Source organism: Manis javanica, chromosome 13 (assembly GCF_040802235.1).
Source record: "Manis javanica isolate MJ-LG chromosome 13, MJ_LKY, whole genome shotgun sequence".
NCBI classification, from domain to species: domain Eukaryota; kingdom Metazoa; phylum Chordata; class Mammalia; order Pholidota; family Manidae; genus Manis; species Manis javanica.
In genome coordinates, this window is record NC_133168.1 from 25,599,254 (window position 1) to 25,618,279 (window position 19,026).

At 37.6% G+C, this 19,026-nt stretch overlaps 1 long non-coding RNA gene across 1 annotated transcript; it reads right to left on the reverse strand.

Moving 5' to 3' along the window:
- Window positions 1-1,348: 1,348 nt before the first annotated feature.
- LOC140845785 (uncharacterized) lies at window positions 1,349-6,327 on the reverse strand. The gene is made up of 4 exons (XR_012124681.1): window positions 6,278-6,327; window positions 6,010-6,162; window positions 2,613-2,750; window positions 1,349-2,061 (listed from the first exon to the last, which is right to left on the reverse strand). It is a non-coding gene; the product is annotated as an uncharacterized lncRNA (long non-coding RNA).
- Between the last annotated feature and the right edge of the window lie 12,699 nt (window positions 6,328-19,026).

The following is a 19,026-nucleotide window of genomic DNA, read 5'->3' on the forward strand; positions in this document are numbered from 1 at the left end:
GAAACCCAGGCCATGGGAACTTGCAAGCCCAAATCAGAGCTCTCAGTAGCCCTTCCTACTTGTCTGAAGTAGAACAGAGACAGAGGGAAAACTTGTGCTTAAGTCTAGAAAATAGTATGAACTAGCAAAGTAACAAAGACGCTTCCCACTGTATGGGTAAAATTGCAGTATTTCCAGAATCTCTCACCTGGCTTTAGTGCATCTGCATGTCAATTAGGTGAAACCTCAACTTAGTATTTCCAAGGGGTGGAGAGAAGTAGCCCATCTCCATACAATAGGTAATTACAAGGGTGAGCAAGGGTTTATCTGGACTGGAGAAGTTGGGTGGAGCTCTCTTCTGCTGCAGCCTGGTCAAGAGAGAGAATGGGTGACTGCTTGCAAGAAATAAATAGATTTCTCAAACTTTATTTCTCCTTTTGACTGATTTCGGTTTCAAAGGTATTTTGCCCCAGGATTTTCCCCTTGGAGTTACACCCTGGAAGAGTACAGACAAAATGCAGTAAGTTGAGCAGTGAGAATATTTTATTTAAGGCAAAAAGTACACACTCAAAGAAAAATGAGTGCAGACAACCTCAAAGAGGAGGCACCCTTAAGGGCTTTAGAGTTCCGTCTTTTAAGGCTTTCAGGAATGGGGCAAAGGGCAGGGGTGGGGATTGTTGGTTATAGAATTGACTTGTGGTCTCATGATTTCTCTCTCTGCTGAGAGACATTTTGTCACAGCCTGTCTTCTAGATATTTTGTAAGATAAACTTAACACACATAATTTACTGATCCGGTTCCTCTCCGAGATAGTGGTTTCCCTCAAGCACTGGAAACATATCAGTTAAGACTCCTTACCCTGCTTTAAAATAGAGTGGGTTATTGTCTGATTACCAGGGAATATGTTAGGAATCTTACCTCCTAACTCCCTGGTTTTTAAAGTCCTAGCCTTAAGGTGGGGTCCCTCCTGTTCTTACTCTATTATTTATATGTCAGCATTTTTCATCATACAAAGAAAAGTTAATCATGATGCCTGTCCCAGGCCCCTGCCCTGCTTTGGTGCAGCACCAAGCACTTCTGCTACAGCTCCTGTCACCAAATGGCAGTGATGTGTTTTCAGGGTTGCAGAATGATAGGCCTTATCCCTAAGAAAAGATTGGTAAATTGTTTTCTGTTGTTTGTTTTTAACTCACGGTAATTTCATTTTTGCTTTAGTTACATTTAAAGTGAGTGACAAGAGGTGCGCTTCATGAACAATTACTGTTTCCTACATGAGCCATGCTTTCAGCTGACAACAGCTATCTGACACCTATTTCACAAACCTCAAAATCGAGACAAACTTACATGGAAGTCAAGGTCTGAGAAAATGGCTTAGATAATTATGGATAGCCACAAAACATGATTAAGAAGTCTGATAATTAAAGAGTATTTTTCACTGAATCAAAAATTCAATTTATTCACAAACAGAGCAAAGACCTTATGCACAGAATACAGGGAAAAAATATTTGAATCAAATTATTTGTTTCATAGTTTCTCTTTAATTAAATTTTGTCCCATTTATAAAGGAAGATCCATATTTCTGATTCTTATTTTCCTTTCTCAAAGAGGAGGCTTATAAGCATTCTGCTTTGAAAATATACATTTCTCTTCTCTATGGTTAAAAAAAATGGGATTTAGTGACACTGTAATCATGTCCAATCATGCAGTCAGTGAATGAACTTCTCCTGCATCTTTATGTCCAAGCCCTGCACACTAAATGCGCTGCATTGTTTATTTTCCCTGTCATGCACAGAGCCCCCAGGCTTTAGTCAGGCAGGTGACTGATCAGAATAAAGCTTAATTATTTCAGCCTCCCTTGCTATTAGGTGTGATCACACGACTAAATATGTCCAATGAGATATAAGTGAAAATGCCCTTCAGCAGCCTTTCTTAAAATCCATCCTGAACATGCCATTTCCCCCTGTTTCTTCATGCTTCTTCTGCTGACTGACATAGCTGTGATGATTAAGCAACCATTTGATCCTTTGGGGCAAGGGTCAGCAGCTCTAACACACCGGACAAAATCAGTCAGCTCCCCATTCTCTACAGGTAACAGACAAAGAAAGGATATTACATTTTTAGATGCAGAAAAAAATCAAAAAAACAGTATGTCATAATACTTGAAAATCATTTGAAATTCATATGTTCAGTGCTCATTAAAAAATGTATTAACATTCATTAATTTACTTACTGTTTATGGCTGCTTTCCAACTACAATGACAGAATTGAGTAGCTGCAACAGAGGCCATCTAGCCCACAAAGCCTCAATAGCGGGTACCTGCCCTTTACAAAGGATTGTTTACTCCTACTCTTGGCAGTGGAGGCCAAGCAAGACAGAGCAAAAAGACAGGGACTAGAAGGAGCCTGGGTCTTTCAGGACTTCGTGGAGTGGAGCTGCCATAAAATCCTGAATCAAGTATCTCCAGACCTTCATGCGAGAGTGAAATTAATTCCTATCTTTTCAAAGCCACTCTTCCATAGTGTAGTAGACTGAATATTGGCCTCAATTCCTCACCCTCCCTATATCCCACCTACTATGGGTCTTCATAGTTCCCCCCATAAAAGGCTGAGTATAGTTCCCCAACCCTGCTTACCTTTGGCCTTAGCCAACTGGATGTTAGCAGCCAATACACAAGCAGAGGTTTGAAATGCATTTGTGCAGTCAAGCTTTTCTTGATGATACTGTCATTGCCATTAGAAGAAGCTGACCTGGGAGCATGCAGGCCTGAAGACTGAGACAGAAATGGATTGGAAGCTCACCCCAACTCTGTAGTTGAAACCAAATCACCCAGCAGACCCACAGACCTTGAGTCTTAGTTAGCACCACCCACCTGACCTATGAGTATAATAAAAGCCTGACTGCCTCATGCCACTGAGTTTTGGGGTGGTTTGTTTGCAACAATAACTGATTGACACAGGTGGTAGTGTTTTGTTGTTACTGCAGCCAACTCAATCATACATTTTTGTCTTCAACAATTGTCCCACAATTGAGAAGAGAGAAAATTCTAAGCTTTCTGAAGAGGTATCATGCTATGAAATCTAGCAGATATAGGTAATAATAATAATAAAGTCCAGCTCTGCCATGTAACATTGTACAATCATAGACATGTGCTGTTTAACCTCTCTGAGCTTTAGTTTCCTTTGTGAAATATGACAATTATTTTACCTACATCATGGTGCTCTCTCAGAATAAGGTAATGTAGATAAAACACTTGCTAGGTAATACAATTATAAAAATTATTCTTTATTAAGGGTTTCCCAAGTGCCAGCCACTGTGCTTAAAGCAATCACATAGGAAACATTCTTAATCCCCTCACTACTTATAAGAAAAACAACGCTTAGTGGGTTTAAGTACCTCAACCACAGATACACAGTTAGAAAATTACAGAACTGGGGTTCAACCCCCAGAAATTTCACTCCAGAACCTCTTATCTTAACTTCTAGCAGTTGATATCTTCATCTATTTTCCTTTCTTATATTCCTTGAATTCCTTGTAGTCAAATTAATATCTGGTAAGCTAAGTGTACCAAGTAAATATTTATTCTGAAAGCAAAAAATTGATTACCAATGTCTTAAGAGAAGACTTGGTAGCACCCAGATGGACAGATGTACCCTCAAACCAGTAGTGTCCTGGTAAATGTTTAACAACTAAGTCACCTCTCTACCCCACCCAACCCCCACCATTTGTTAACAGTTGACAGATTTCCACGGTGGAAATATCACCAGGACTGATTCCAAACTACCAACTTAGGGGCCACTGATGATGGCTTGGGAAGAAATGTGCATAATGGACTGTTAGGAGTCACTAGGGCATACCACTGCCCTAAAACCCACCACATAAAGAGATTACTCACATCTAGGAAGAGTTGAAATAAGTGTAAGCAACTCAACTTCCCTTCAGATGCCAGAAGCAGGAATTAACCTGAGGGGTTACAAATTTGTGGATACAACTGGCCTCTGAGTACAATTAATATCACCTCAGTGCAGACCAAAAGTGTTAAGAGAGTAGAAATGGTAGGTGCCAGTGATGAGCTAAAGAAATAGTATAAGCTACTACAAAAAGGGATTCAAAGTCACATCTTTAAAAAACATTTGCTGACTCTACACACTCATGTACACACAAAAAACTGCATACTGGAATAAAGTGTGAGCCACCAGTTTTCAAATTCTGCCCCTCTGTGACTCAGAAATTGAGTAACTAGACTATGAGTTTGAGTATCATGTGCAAAACAGATATTCAGGAATCTTCAAAATTAATTCTGCTCATGTAGCCTTTATCATGGTCCTGTGAAATATTATCTTTGTGGAACAAAATGAACTCTTAAGTGACAAAATTCTATTGATGTCTTCATTCCCTGTTGTCCTTAGTTATACCAAGAAAGCAAGCCAAATATCAGCTTTGAATTTCAAGCTGCATTTGTTGGTAATTCTGTATTCCTTGTGAACACAAAGGTACCCTTCTTGAAAATGTTAATCTCCAAAGCAGTATTAGTTACTAAGCTACCAACTTTTGTTTCCATGGTTTTAAAAACTACCTCAGACAGAGATTTGGAATGAAGATCTCTAAGATCTGGGATCAATCAGGAAATCACTCCCTAAAAATCTTGTTAGCTCCATTAAGTATTTCCATCTAAAAAATGAGTTTTTACTTTAGAACAATTCCAAATCCTCTGAATAAATTTTCCATTTTCCTTTTCACTGTTCCAGCACTTCTTTTCATATAAGCCTCTGTTTTTTTCCAGCCTGGCAGATGTTTGAAATTTTTAATGAGTAAATTCAAGTTCTCAAGTTAATTCAGGAGGATAGAATTATACCAATCTATTCTGGCCAGTAAATTCTCACTTTAAATTAAATCAAAATCAGAAGCAACCAGGGTCCATATTCCTATAAAAATCAGCAAACTACACCAGAGACTAAGTATTTTATTTATTTATTTATTTTTGGAATTTACTGTTGCCAGTCTTCAGTCTTCATAATTTACATAAATGCCTGGGGGTTTTGCCAAGGAATACAATTATGAATGGTCAGCTGCCCAAATCTTATCTAACCCCATCTGAAGGAAAGTGGTATTTATGGCATATGGTTTGAAGCATATACAGGCACCAATTCCTGTAAATCAGGGATTTCTGCATGGTATTCTAGAATTCTACGGTTGAGTTTTAAGAACAAGGGCAGACCAAGGTGACCGATTTCAGAGTCTCTTGTTCCCACATAAATCAAGGGAGTTTGGTTTTATATATTGGGGTTCTGCCCAAGATTTCATTTGAAAAGAAATGAAGGATTGTGATGCTTAAAAATATGAGCAGCAGTGTTGTAATAATGCTGGATTTTATACTTAAATAAACCCTGAACAGCAGAAATTTTTGTGAGATAGTATACCACATTGATTCCAAAACAGTAATGATCTGGATTTTTATTATTAAAAAGCACATCAAGAAACTATACTGTGAAACCTTTAATGCAATTGCTATATTCACTGAGGTTGCCATCCACTGCATATCTCAGGGCCCCCCATAGTTACATTTGAAAATATTATTTTAGAGTTTAAGGGATAAGCAAAGCTTTACCTTATGCCATTAGAGAAAGTACATCTAAGCATATATACCTCCTAGAAACTTGGAACCAAATGCATGTCTCAAAGAAAAACAGTTTATAGAAATAACTTTATAACTTAAGGTTCTGGCTTCTATTTTTTATTTCATTTAAAATTAAACAATTTTCATTATTTTTCTTCATATGTTACTTTATATTTTCACCCTGCTACATGTTTCTTATTATTTTTTATTACTATTTTATCATCTGTTACACTAAGATATTACATTATATGTAACAGAGATCTGAAAGAGCTCGATAGAAATGCGTTTCTCTCTCGTGTATAAACACTCTGCTCCACGAGAATGCGCAGAGGTCCAGGCTCCCTCTTTCCTGCTGCCCCCTCAAACCTGCAGTGTCTGCACGGCTGGCCAGCGGTATTGTGCCCAGCATACTCACGTTGCATGCAGCAAGGCGGAGGCAGGCGGAAGAGCAGCACGGCTTTCTCCTTGAGAACACCATCAGGAAAGCACGTGTCAGTCCCACGCATGTCCCATGGGCCGCATTCAGTCATACATACACTCTTCATAACTGTGTCCTCAGCTGTGGGTTCTATTGATATAAAAAGGAAGGAGAACATAAATATTGGAAGGATAAGAGAAACTGATTCATTCTGTTAGTATTATAGCTTAAATCATTGGTTCTCAAACATTAGCACCAGATTTACCAAGAGATGTTTACTTAAAACACAAACTCCTGGGCAACCAACACTGGCTTTCTGAAGTAGAATTCCAAGGAAAGAAGCCTGGTAATTTGTGTATTTAACAATCATCCCAGATGATTTTGATCATCACGTATATTCAGGAGACATGAGGCCAGAATAAAGAGTGCTCCCTCCCAGTGCTCCATTAGCCAGTTCCTGATTTACTCCAATAAGTGTGTAATCATATTGATTGTGTGTTTAGAACTCCACAGCATTCTAAGCACATTTATTTTCAGTTGAACATTATTTCCTACTTCTTACTTTACAAAGAAATTATGAGAAATCTGAATAATATTAGAGGGATATATTTAATGCCACATTTTTACACTTACACATATTCCAGAAAGTGAGATCTACTTATCCTACTACCAATAAATCATGCTAGAATAACTGGTTATAATACAGGAAAAATATAGTCTTCACATTACTTGCCAAAAAATTCTAAAAGTTAAAGAGCTAATTTTAAAATTGAAAAATATTTCAAAAAAGAAAGAAAATATATGTAAAATGTTACATGGTTTTTGGAAAGAGAAAAGGCTTTAAAACAAAATAAAATGAAAAACTAATTCTATTTATAAAAATTTGGTAGTTTTATGTATAAAACACAATACAGTCATTAAAAGATGAGAAGCTGAGGACAAAAGATTCATAAAACATATACCTGGAAGGGGGTAGGTTAACATTCTTGATACATAAAAATTGCTTAGAAAATAGAAACACTTTTAAAGAAAAATGGCCAAGTATAATTTAAAAATAAAAAGAAATACTAATGACCAGCAAGTAAGTGAAAAAACCTCACCCCATCAATAATAAAAACCTACACACTTAAACAAGGATGATGTAAATTTTTTGAAGCTTGTCAAAGATAAGTCAATTGAATGCATAGTTGGAAATGTTGTAAGGAAATAGGCACTCTTCTCCTTGCTGGATGAATACAAACAGCCCATCTGCAGGGCAATTCAACAGTATTTATGAAAACCCTTGAAATTGTAAAACTAAAAAAATTGAAGAGACAAATGTCAATCATAGGGGTCTGTTAAGGTATATCAAGGCTCATTCATACTTAAAAGGGGCTCCAAGCACCTAATCTCACCTTGGAAGGGGAGTGAACCCACCCTTTCCCCCTCCCCTGCCACACACACACACCACCGAGCAGTATGTCGAGATACCAGCTGAGCATCCTACCATTAAACACAATTCTTTCACTGTCCGCCTGGAGATAGCATCAGATTTCACAGGTTAGGGACTCAGTCCTGTAAGACACCGCCCTGCCATTCTTCAGACGCCAACTGCAAGTCCAGGTGGTCACCTATTTCTGACTAGCTGGCTGCCGGGCTTCCAATGACCCTCTCATTGTTGCTGGGCAATCCAATCCGGGGAGGTCCCCCCTGCATGCTTGGTGAGACCTCAAACCTGGAGGGGGCTCTTGGCTCTGATCAAAAAAGAATTCACAAACAGGTCAGACGAGTATAGGTAAGGTGAGAGTAGTACCCTATGGCAGCTGCCCTGCAGATGGCTAAGAGCAAGGAAGTGAAGAGGGAAGGAGGTAAAGTTCACTGAACTACCCAGCATAGGGCAGATTCCCTTGCCAACTACTAAAGCCAGGATCACCTGGCATCCGGTGTCTGCTTGGATCTGCATGGCATGGGGACTAGCCCCAACCACCCCAGGATTTGGGGAAGCCGTGGAGCATGGGATGGAGTGAGATTATGTTCTGAGAATTTCCCAAAGAAAAGAGATTTTCAGGCAGGCTACTACAGAGCAGAATGCACAGCTGCAGTTCAGTCCAGATCACCCAGGCGATGGGAACTTGCAGGCAGAAATCAGAGCTCTCAGCAGCCCCTCCCTGCTGATCAAGAGTAAAGCAGAGACAGAGGGAAGCCTTGGAAAGAGAATAAAATGGCAAAGAGACAAAAATGTTTACCATTGGAAGTGAGCAGAGACAAGACACAGTAAGTTGAGCAGTGAGAAGGCTTTATGTAAAAGTACACACCTACAGGGGAGTGAGGGCAACCTCAGGGAGGAGGCACGCTGAAAGGCTGGGGATTCTGTCTTTTAAGGGTTTTCAGAAATGTGACACAGACTTGTAAAGCAGGCTCAAGATGCTTATCTCTCAGGTGAGAGACATTATGCCTCCTCTCCTTTATTATCAGACCTCCATGTAATTCTGCAAAATTAACTTAACACAAGAAATTGATCAGTTCCTCTCCAGGATAGTGGCTTCTCTCTGGGCACATGTCAGTCAAGACTACCTGCCTTGACCCCAAGGTGGGTTGAGTTATTGTCTGTTTACCAAAGAATACAGTTAGGAATCCTACCTCCTACCTTCCTGGTTTTTAAAATGGAATCTTAGCCTTGAGATGGAATCCCTCCTATTCTTACTATACTGTTAATATCTCAGCTTTCTGGAAAATTAATCATGATGTCTGTCTGCTCTCTCTTTCCTCTCGTTATTAGATTTGATTAATTTACTACAGTGGCTCACAGAAATGAGAGAAACATTTTATTTACTAGATTGCTGGTTGATGGAAGAGATCTGTAAGGGCAAGGTGTGGGGAAGGGTGAAGAGCTGCTGATGCCCTTTCCCAACACTGTCCATGAATCATCACATGTTCACTAACCCAGAAGCTCTCTGAACCCTCTCCTTTTGGTTTCTATGAAAGGCCTCATTACATAGGCATGACTTTCTTTATTTAACCAAGTCAAAAACTTTCCCAAAGATAATACTAAGACTTTCCCAAAGAGAAAAGCTGTAAAGATTGGTTAATGCAGATTCTGGAAAAAAGTACGTTCTAGACAAAGACTAGCTATAATGCAGGGATAAGTCAGTGCTAGCACCATGCATTGCAGTATGCAGGCTGCTTACCCTGAAGTGATAGTTTGTTAGGGTCCAGGCTTCCGAGGCTTCCCCAGAGAACAAACTACACAGGCATAGAGATGTAAATTCAAGCAAAGTCTTTATTCAGCCAACTAGTTGGGGTCCAAGTCAGCCCGAAGCAGCGGGTCTCAACAAGGACCCCGAGCACTCAGAGCCAAGGGTTTATATAGCAATTTCAAAGCACTTAACTCATAGCAATTTTCTATAACTATACATTATTCTTGCAAGACATATATCCTGGGGTTAAGCAAGGGCAGGGTAAGACTACTCCTCAATGGTTAGGGAGGTTCTGCACGATAAGCTTGGTATGTAAGATTTACTGACCAAGGTTAGCTGACCAAGGGTCACAGCTGCCCACCACCCGGTGCTCATGATTAACTTGTTTTTCAAGGCCTTACCCAGTTCCAGTTTTTCTTTCTAAGTCACATACTCAGAAAATGGCTTCTAGGCCTTTAAGATGGCTATGCTTATGCTAACCTATTTCTATTCTTACAAGTTATCCTGAGAAAAAAGAGGACACTCCACATGTGGAGGAGCTGACAGTGATGGTTCTCATATCACATTGCCTCATAAAGCCATTAAAGTAGGGGTTTGATGATACACAATTGTAATCAAACTGGTCATGATTGAATAGCGATAAAAAGATTTCTACAACAAATATAAATAAAACAAAATACACAGTAAGTTGAAGATAGGACCAGGAAGTCAAGCCCCAGCACAAAGAAAAATCACAGCATTGATGCCCTTTGGCAGCCACTTTCAGAGTCAGAAACAGCATGAACTAATCCAGTCAAATGTGGTCACATATTTTTGCCCCAACAGTAATACTGGCAACTATAAAAATTCTTACCTACTCATTTAAAGATTCAGGAGTACATTTTGCTTGCTTATTAAGAATTTTTAAAAATACTATTGAAGAGTTCAGAACTGATTCATTAACAGTTAAAAATCCTACAACTTCCAATTAGTTTGTAACAACCACTTGATGTCAGCAGAAATGAAAATTCTCTAGCCAAATTTTAATGCAAAACTTTTCATAATTGGAAGACAGAATTTAAAAATGAATAAAAATCTTGAAAATTAAATGAGTATAACAACTATGGCAGCAACATAGTTAAAGTCTCAAAACACACCTACTTAGGCCAGCACCTCGTGTGGCGCCACCACAGAGCGGAACTACCTGGCCTGGGGTCTTTTTTTTAACATATTCCATCATTTTTAGGAATTCTTTTTTCTCTGTTCCTCAGCATGGTTGTTTTCCTGTTCTCTATTTCCCATCACATTGCTCTCAATAGAAGCATATATCGATTATACATAGTAGTAAAATTTCATGAATATTTTAATTTTATATTAGGAAGCTAAAGTTTTTTACCATGAATAAAATTTAAAAGAATTAAAAATGGAATCTTATCTCTATTCCATGTCTCTTTTTTGTATAATTTTAAAACACATAATTTTAGTACTATATACTAGAAACATAATTTACAAATAATAAATATGTAGAGGGTTCACGAGCAATCAAAAAAGCTAGGGAAATAAATCATGCTCTAGTCTTTAATTCTTATAGCTGCTAGAGTTATTCTCTTAAAACGCACTTGAATCACGCCTTATGTTTCTTTAAAAATCTGTTAATGGCTCCCCATGGCCTAATGAACTTGTGCAAAACTCCTTAGCAAAACATATGAGTGACTGGGTCAAACATTTTAAATGTAATATCTGTCTGGCCTTTCCCACTCTCTCATGCATGATTAATTTCCCATATTTCCATAGCACTTGACCTGTAACCGCAGCACAGCACTCATTTTACTGTGCAGTATGATCAGAAGTTTCTCTGGAGTGGACGGAGTCAGGGAACCTCTGGTTGCATACAGCTGTACTGCTGCCTGACTATGGTGCCCTGATTTGGCACTTTATCTAAGCTTCAATTCCTTATTGTTAGCTAATGGAGATAATGAGAAGCTATACACACATTTATATGCTCATACATTTTCTAATTAAGTTGTCTGTCACTGGCTGTCAATACATATTAGTTGAATTAATCACCAATGAGTAAACGATGGTTTCATTTTAAGAAACGGATTTTTATGTAGAATTTGAACCAAAGTAAATTACATTATCTTCATATTTATATAGATCTCTAAAGGTACACAAGGATTCTGATTAATTAAATATACAAATTAATAGAGTTCCTATGTGTTATGCAGGAAAATAGATAATTTTCAAGAAATGTAACAAACTCACAACACTGGTAACTTCATTTAATCACCTTTAATTATTAATTATTTCCAAGACATATGTTTTGTTTACCCATAACATGCAAAGCATTTCACCCTTTTTCCCTATTTCTGACAGTTTTATTTTAAGATTAACAGAAGTCATCTCTATTTGGTTTTCAAAAATATTCACCACTTCTCACCATTTGACAAAAAGGTTGGGGGGGGAGCATATGACTTTTAAATGTCCTGGAAATCTTAATATAGTGTAGGATTTCTCTCTAATGCTCACCAGCACATAGCAGAAATCACTATGGGTAAAGCCTATCTTAGACCCTTCCTAGAAAATTTTACCAAGCAATAAAAATAAGTGTAATTAAATTTTTAAAAGCATGTGACCATATAATCTGGTGGACAGTGTAAGATTCTAGGAATTGGTCAGCTCTTTCACTGATGTTTATTACAAAAGATTCCACCTGTGGAACCAGATTAATTTCAGGAACTTTGAGCCTCTGGCAATCAAAGAGAGCAATGAAAGTGGTTTGTTTCTGAGATAAATCACTGTGGCCTTTCTTCACACTTCACACACTCAGAGCAGAAAGCAGGTTTTAACCATATACCTCTTCCTAAATGCATATAGAGAAATAAGGAAAAATACCAAATAAACATATGCATGATTTAAAGGACAAATAAAATTTCAAACTCTTGGCTGGGCTCATGTTGATGCCTAAAAGCCATGTATATGACATGCCAGAGGCATCTATTTATATACATTTATGTATTAAACAAATGTAGTGCTATCCATATTTTGAGTTAAATAATAAATGAACATATGTCTGTAAATATTCCAGAGTCATTACTCTAGGTGTATTGCATGTATGTGTTTTGAATAGTGTCACAGAAATTCATGTGTGGGTGGAGTCAATACAAAGGCAAAAGCTATAACTTCGTCTCTATAGAATACTGAATGGTTTTAAGGCCTCTGCTGAATCCAAACCAGGAATGTACTGAAATCCTCTGGCTAAAAACATTACTAATAAAATAATTTACTTTGAAATTCTTTCTTGTTTTTAAAAATGCTATAAGACTCTGGAGAGCTCACCACTGAACTTTATTAGCAATACCTCATATCTGAAAACATTCACATTTAATTATCCATCAAGCAGAACAAAGATTGGAAACAGAAAAAGGATGTAGAGAAAGGAAAGTATACAGTGAAGCTCTAAAATCATTTTCAGTATTTAATTTTCAACTTAAATTTTTTAATGTAAATACAAGAATCCTTGACCATAGACTGAAGATACTGCACAGGATCTTTTGCTATTGAAGTAAATTAAGACTTTAAAAATCATAATTCTAATCTGAAAAAAAATTAACAAGTTTAAAATGCTTTAAACTTTTCTAATTTTGAATTAACAAATGACTTTGAGCTTGCTTGTATTGGAAACCATCTTTGGAAAAACCAAGTTATGTTTATAAGAAAAAATATTTAAAAGATATTCTGTGCCAACAGGCACATGAAAAAATGCTCCACATAGCTAATCACCAGGGAAATGCAAATTAAAACCACAATGAGATATCACCTCACACCAGTTAGGATGGCCAATATAGAAAAGACAAGGAAAAACAAATGCTGGCGAGGATGCAGAGAAAGGGGAATCCTCCTACACTGCTGGTAGGAAAGTAAATTAGTTCAACCATTGTGGAAAGCAATATAGAAGTTTCCTCAAAAAACTAAAAATAGAAATACCATTTGACCCAGGAATTCCACTCCTATGAATTACCCAAAGAAAGCAAGATCCTATAATCAAAAAGACATATGCACCCCTATGTTTACTGCAGCACTATTTACAATAGCCAAGATATGGAAGCAACCTAAGTGTCCATCAGTAGATGAATGTATAAAGAAGAGGTGGTACATACACATAATGGAATGTTATTCAGTCATAAGAAGAAAACAAATCCTACCATTTGCAGCAGCATGGGTGGAGCTACAGATTATTATGCTCAGTGAAATAAGCCAGGAGAAAAAAGACAAGTACAAAATTTGTGGAGTATAACAACAAAGCAAAACTGAAGGAACAAAACAGCAGCACACTCAGAGACTCCAAGGAGGGACTAGCAGTTACCAAATGGAAGTGGGTAGAGAGGGAGGGAGAAGGGGCTTAAGGGGCATTATGATCAGCCCACATAATGTAGGGGGTCACGGGGAAGGCAATACAGCACAAAGAAGACAAGTAGTGACTTTATAGCATCTTACTATGCTGATAGAAAGTGGCTGAAATGGGATGTGGCAGGGGGACATAATAATATGCGTGAATGTAGTAACCACAATGTTGCTCATGTGAAACTTTCATAAGATTGTATATCAATGATACCTTTAAAAAAAAAAGATATTCTGTGACCACCCCCTGCCTTGACTACCACCAGCAAAATCTATCCTTTTTTTAAAGAGAAGTAAGATTTTATTTCCTTGTTCCACAAATAAAGCTGGCTAACTTCATAAAAACTATCCTTAAATGAATGATTAACTTAATGAATAGTTTATTTTTGTCTTAAAATGTATTTGGATTTAAATATCAATGTAAATATATAATGAAATTCATTATAAAATGTAACTCACTTTCTGTGAACACATCTTAATTATTTGACATATCTATTGAAAAATGTTTGGTCTGTTGGGTTGAAGTGGGTGACAGGGCCATAAGGGCATTATATAGCATATCCCATGTTGAAATAATTCATAAAACTGAAAAACAGTGGTCCTCCCAGAGTTCATTTATATTTCTAAAATATCTTAAGGATATACTCATATGTGTACAAAATCTTTTGGAACACAATTCTCTATGCTTTAGAGATATATACTCAAATATTTACTGATGAAATAATATGCTGTCTGTTAATCTAGAGATAGCAGTTTAAGTTAGAGTAGTTATAGAGGAAATAAGATTGTGGTTTAATAAATGTTGAAGTGAGATAATAGGTAAATATGCATGTATTAAACTACTCTGCCTAGGTGCAATGTTATATAATACTTTCAAAAATATTTGCAGGTATTAGATACAGTATGTTTGTTGAAGAAAAAGAATGAAAGAAGCTAAATATCCATCAATAGAATGCAGAACTGGTATACAGCTCTTAAAAGAAAGAGTTTCTCTATTTGAGTTGATATGAATAAACTGCAAAATAAAATGGATGGTAAATATAATATGTTCCTATTTGTGGGAAGGGTAGAAATGGTGAGATAAATCTATAGCTAATAAATAGATAGATAAATAGGGTTGAGTTTTTTAGTGTTGCTGTAACAAATTGCCCCAAACTTAGTGGTTTAAAACAACACAAATTTATTCTGAAGATCACAAATTTGAAATGGGTCTTACTGGACTAACATCAAAGTATTGGATGGGTTACAGTCCTTCTGTATGTTCTAGAGGAGAATTCATTTCCTTATTTTTTCCATCTTCCAGAGACCACTTGTATTTCTTGGTTTATGGCTACTTCCACCATTTCTAAAGCCAGCAGGAGAGCATATTCGAATGTTTCTATGGCTCTGAACCACTTGCCTCCTTGTGATAGGACCCTTGTGAGGAGAGGATAAAAGAAGGGTGCGGCAGACCATCTACACCTGGGGAAACCAGCAGACCTCAAGGAAAAGGGTAATGTACCAAAGACATGATCCAGAGAGACCCAAGCACTTCCCCCACCCCAGCTCACCGGCAGAAGGAAGAGAAACAGAGCAGGGAAGGGGTGGAGGCCTAGGACTGCTGAACACCCAGCCCTGGAGATCTGCTCTGGGAGCACAAACCTACATTACATGGAGCTCTGGAAATTAGTGGGGTTGGAAGGCTAAGAAAGGTGGAATACTTGGAGAGACAGAGATTCCAGCTGCTTGTGGAAAACAGGATCCACATCCAGCTGCTCTGGGACAAAAGAAAGGCAGGAAGTCTGAGAGACTTCCTAACAGCGAGAGAGTTTCTAATAGGGTAAAGTTTGCACAGAGTGTGCTGCTCAGGAGAAAGCACAGGTGCACAAACTTGTCCAGATGCACTCTGCCCAGCAGTTTGGGAACTTTTAGTAGCTTCAGGTGCTCCATCCACCTGGCTGGGTAGCAGCTTCAAGACATCCCTCTGTGATACGCAGGGTGCTGCACCCTTATCCCAGCCAGCCCCACCTGGATTGCAAACCGGAAAACCTACACTGGTGTTAGGCAAGCCAGAGGGAAGCCCTGCCTACAGCAGCTACAAACACAAAGCATGGAGGCATATACATGTGTGCTCAGCCCAATGGTTCTGGTAGTGGAGACAGGCATAGCAGCAGGGAAGCAGGAAACGGCTCTTTCCTCCCCAAAGACATGACCACAGCTCCCCTGAAATCCCCAACATTGCTCCAGGGGCTGAGCAGCTCCAGAGAGTAGAGCTTCTGGGCACTAGAGGGTACCACATACAAATACAAAAAGTCAAAAGGAGCTGGTTCAAAGGAAAATTATGAATACACCAGAGAAAGATTCAAATGAAATCAACATCATGAATCTTCCTGAAAGAGAATTCAAAATAAAAAAAATTAACATGCTCATGGAGGTACAGAAAAACATTCAAGAACTCAGGAAAGAATTCCAATCATTACAGAACACAGTATCAGAAATGAAATGTACAATGGAAGGTTTTAAAAGCAGACTAGACAGGGTGGAGGAGATGATAAATGAAATAGAAATTGGAGAATAGGAATTCAAAGAAGCTGAGGCACAGAGAGAAAAAGGGATCTCTAAGAATGAAAGAATATTGAGAGAACTGTGTGACCAATCCAAAAGGAACAATATTCAAATTATAGGGGTACCATAAAAAGAGAGAGAGAGAAAAAGGGATAGAAAGTGTCTTTGAGGAGATAATTGCTGAAAACTTCCCAAATCTGGGGACGGAGATAGTCTCTCAAGCCATGGACGTGCACAGATCTCCCAACACAAGGGACCCAAGGAATACAACACCAAGACATATACTAATTATAATGGCAAAGATCAAGGATAAGGACATACTATTAAAAGCATCCAGACAGAGAAATAAGATCGCATACAAAGGAAAGACCATCATGCTATCATAAGACTTCCCAGTAGGAACCTAACAGGCCAGAAGGGAGTGGCACGATGTATTTAATGCAATGAAGCAGAAGGGCCTTGAGCTAAGAATACTTTGTCTGGCAAGATTATTATTTAAATTTGAAGGAGGGATTAAACAATATCCAGATAAGTAAAAGCTGAATTTACCTCCCACAAACCGTCTCTACAGTGCATTTTGGAGGGACTGCTTTAGATGGAACTGTTCCTAAGGCTGAATAGCTGTTACCAAGGGAAATTAAACCACAGCAAAGTAAAAAAATTAGTTATTAAACAAATGCAAAATTAAATCAACTACCCCCAAAGTCAATCAAGGAATAGACAAAGAGTACAGAGTATGATACCTAATATACAAAGAATGGAAGAGGAAGAAAAAGGAGGAGATAAAAACAACCTTTAGATTGTGTTTGTAATAGCATACAAACTGAGTTAAGTGAGACTCTTAGATAGTAAGGAAGTTAACCTTGAACCTTTCGTAACCATGAATCTAAAGCCTGCAATGGCTGTAAGTACATACATATCGATAATCACCCTAAATGTAAATAGTCTGAATGCACCAATCAAAAGACACAGAATCACTCAGGGGATTAAAAAAAATGACCCATCTATATACTGCCTACAAAAGACTCACTTTAAACCCAAAGACATACACAGACTAAAAGTAAAGGGATGAAAAAAGATACTTCATGCAACTAATAGGGAGAATTAGTATCTTGTATCAGACAAAATAGATTTCAAAACAAAGAAAATCACAAACGACAAAGAAGGACATTTTATAATGATAAAGGTGTGTATCCAACAAGGAGATATAACCATTATAAATATCTCTGCATCCAACACAGGAGCACATACATACATACATATGTGAAACAAATACTACCAGAATTAAAAGGGGAATAGAATGCAATGCATTCATTCTAGGAGACTTCATCACTCCATTCACGACAATGGACAGATCAATCAGAAAGAAAATAAGTAAGGACACAGAGATACTGAACAACACACTAGAACAGATGGACTTAAGAGACATCTACAGGACTCTACACCCAAAAACAGCAGAATACAGATTCTTCTCAATTGCACATGGAACATTTTCAAGAATAGATCATACACTAGATCACAAAAAGAGCCTCAGGAAATTCAAAAAGATTGGAATTGTACCAACCAATTTCTCAGATCACAAAGGTATAAAACAAGAAATAAATTATGCAAAGAAAATGAAAAATCCCACAGAAATATGGAGGTTTCACAACATGCTCCTAAATAACCAATGAATCAATGACCAAATAAAAACAGAGATCAAGCAATATATGGACACAAATAAAAACAATCATTCAACAGTGCAAAATCTGGGATGCAGTGAGGGCCACACTAAGAGGAAAGTATATTACAGTACAGGCCAACATCAGGAAAGAAGAACAATACCATATGAGTAGTCTAAACTCACAGTTAACAAACTAGAAAAAGAAGAACAAATGAGGCCCAAAGTCAGTAGAAGGAGGGACATAAATATTAGAGCAGAAATAAATAAAATTGAGAAGAATTAAACAAGAGAAAAAATCAAGGAAAGCAAGAGCTGGTTCTTCTAGAAAGTAAACAAAATAGATAAAACCCTAGCCATACTTATCAAGAAAAACAGACAGTCTACACACAAACAGAATCATAAATTAGGAAGGAAAAATCACTACAGACACCACAGATATATGAACAATTATGAGAGAATACTATGAAAAAATACATGCTAACAAACTGGATAACCTAGAAGAAATGGACAACTTTCTAGAAAAATACAACCTCCCAAGGCTGACCCAGAAAGGAACAGAAAATCTGAACAGACCAATTACCAGAAATGAAATTGAATTGGTAATCAAAAAACTACATAAGAATAAAATTCCTGGACCATATGGCTTCACCACTGAATTTTATCAAACATTTAGTGAAGTCACAATACCCATCCTACTTAAAGTTTTCCAAAAGGTAGAAGAAGAGGGAATACTCCCAAACTCATTCTGTAAGATACCATCACTCTAATAACAAAACCAGGCAATGACAACACAAAAAAGAAAATAACAGAACAATATCCCTGATGCACATAGATGCCAAAATACTCGACAAAATATTAGCAAACCAAATTCCAAACTACATCAAAAAATCATCCATCATGATCAAGCAGGATTTATTCCAGGAATGCAATTATGGTACAATATTCAAAAACCCATCAACATCATGCACCAGATCACCAAAAAGAGGGACAGAAACCACATGATCATCTCCATAGATGTTGAAAAAGCATTCAAGAAAATTCAACATCCATTCATGATAAAGACTCTCAACAAAATGTGTATAGAGGACAAGTACCTCAACATAACACAGGCCATATATGACAAACCCACAGTCAACACTTAACAGCGAGAAGCTGAAAGCTTTTTCTTTAAGATCGGGAACAAAATAAGGATGCCCACTCTCCCCTCTTTTATTCAGCATAGTACTGGAGGTCTTAGCCATGGCAATCAGA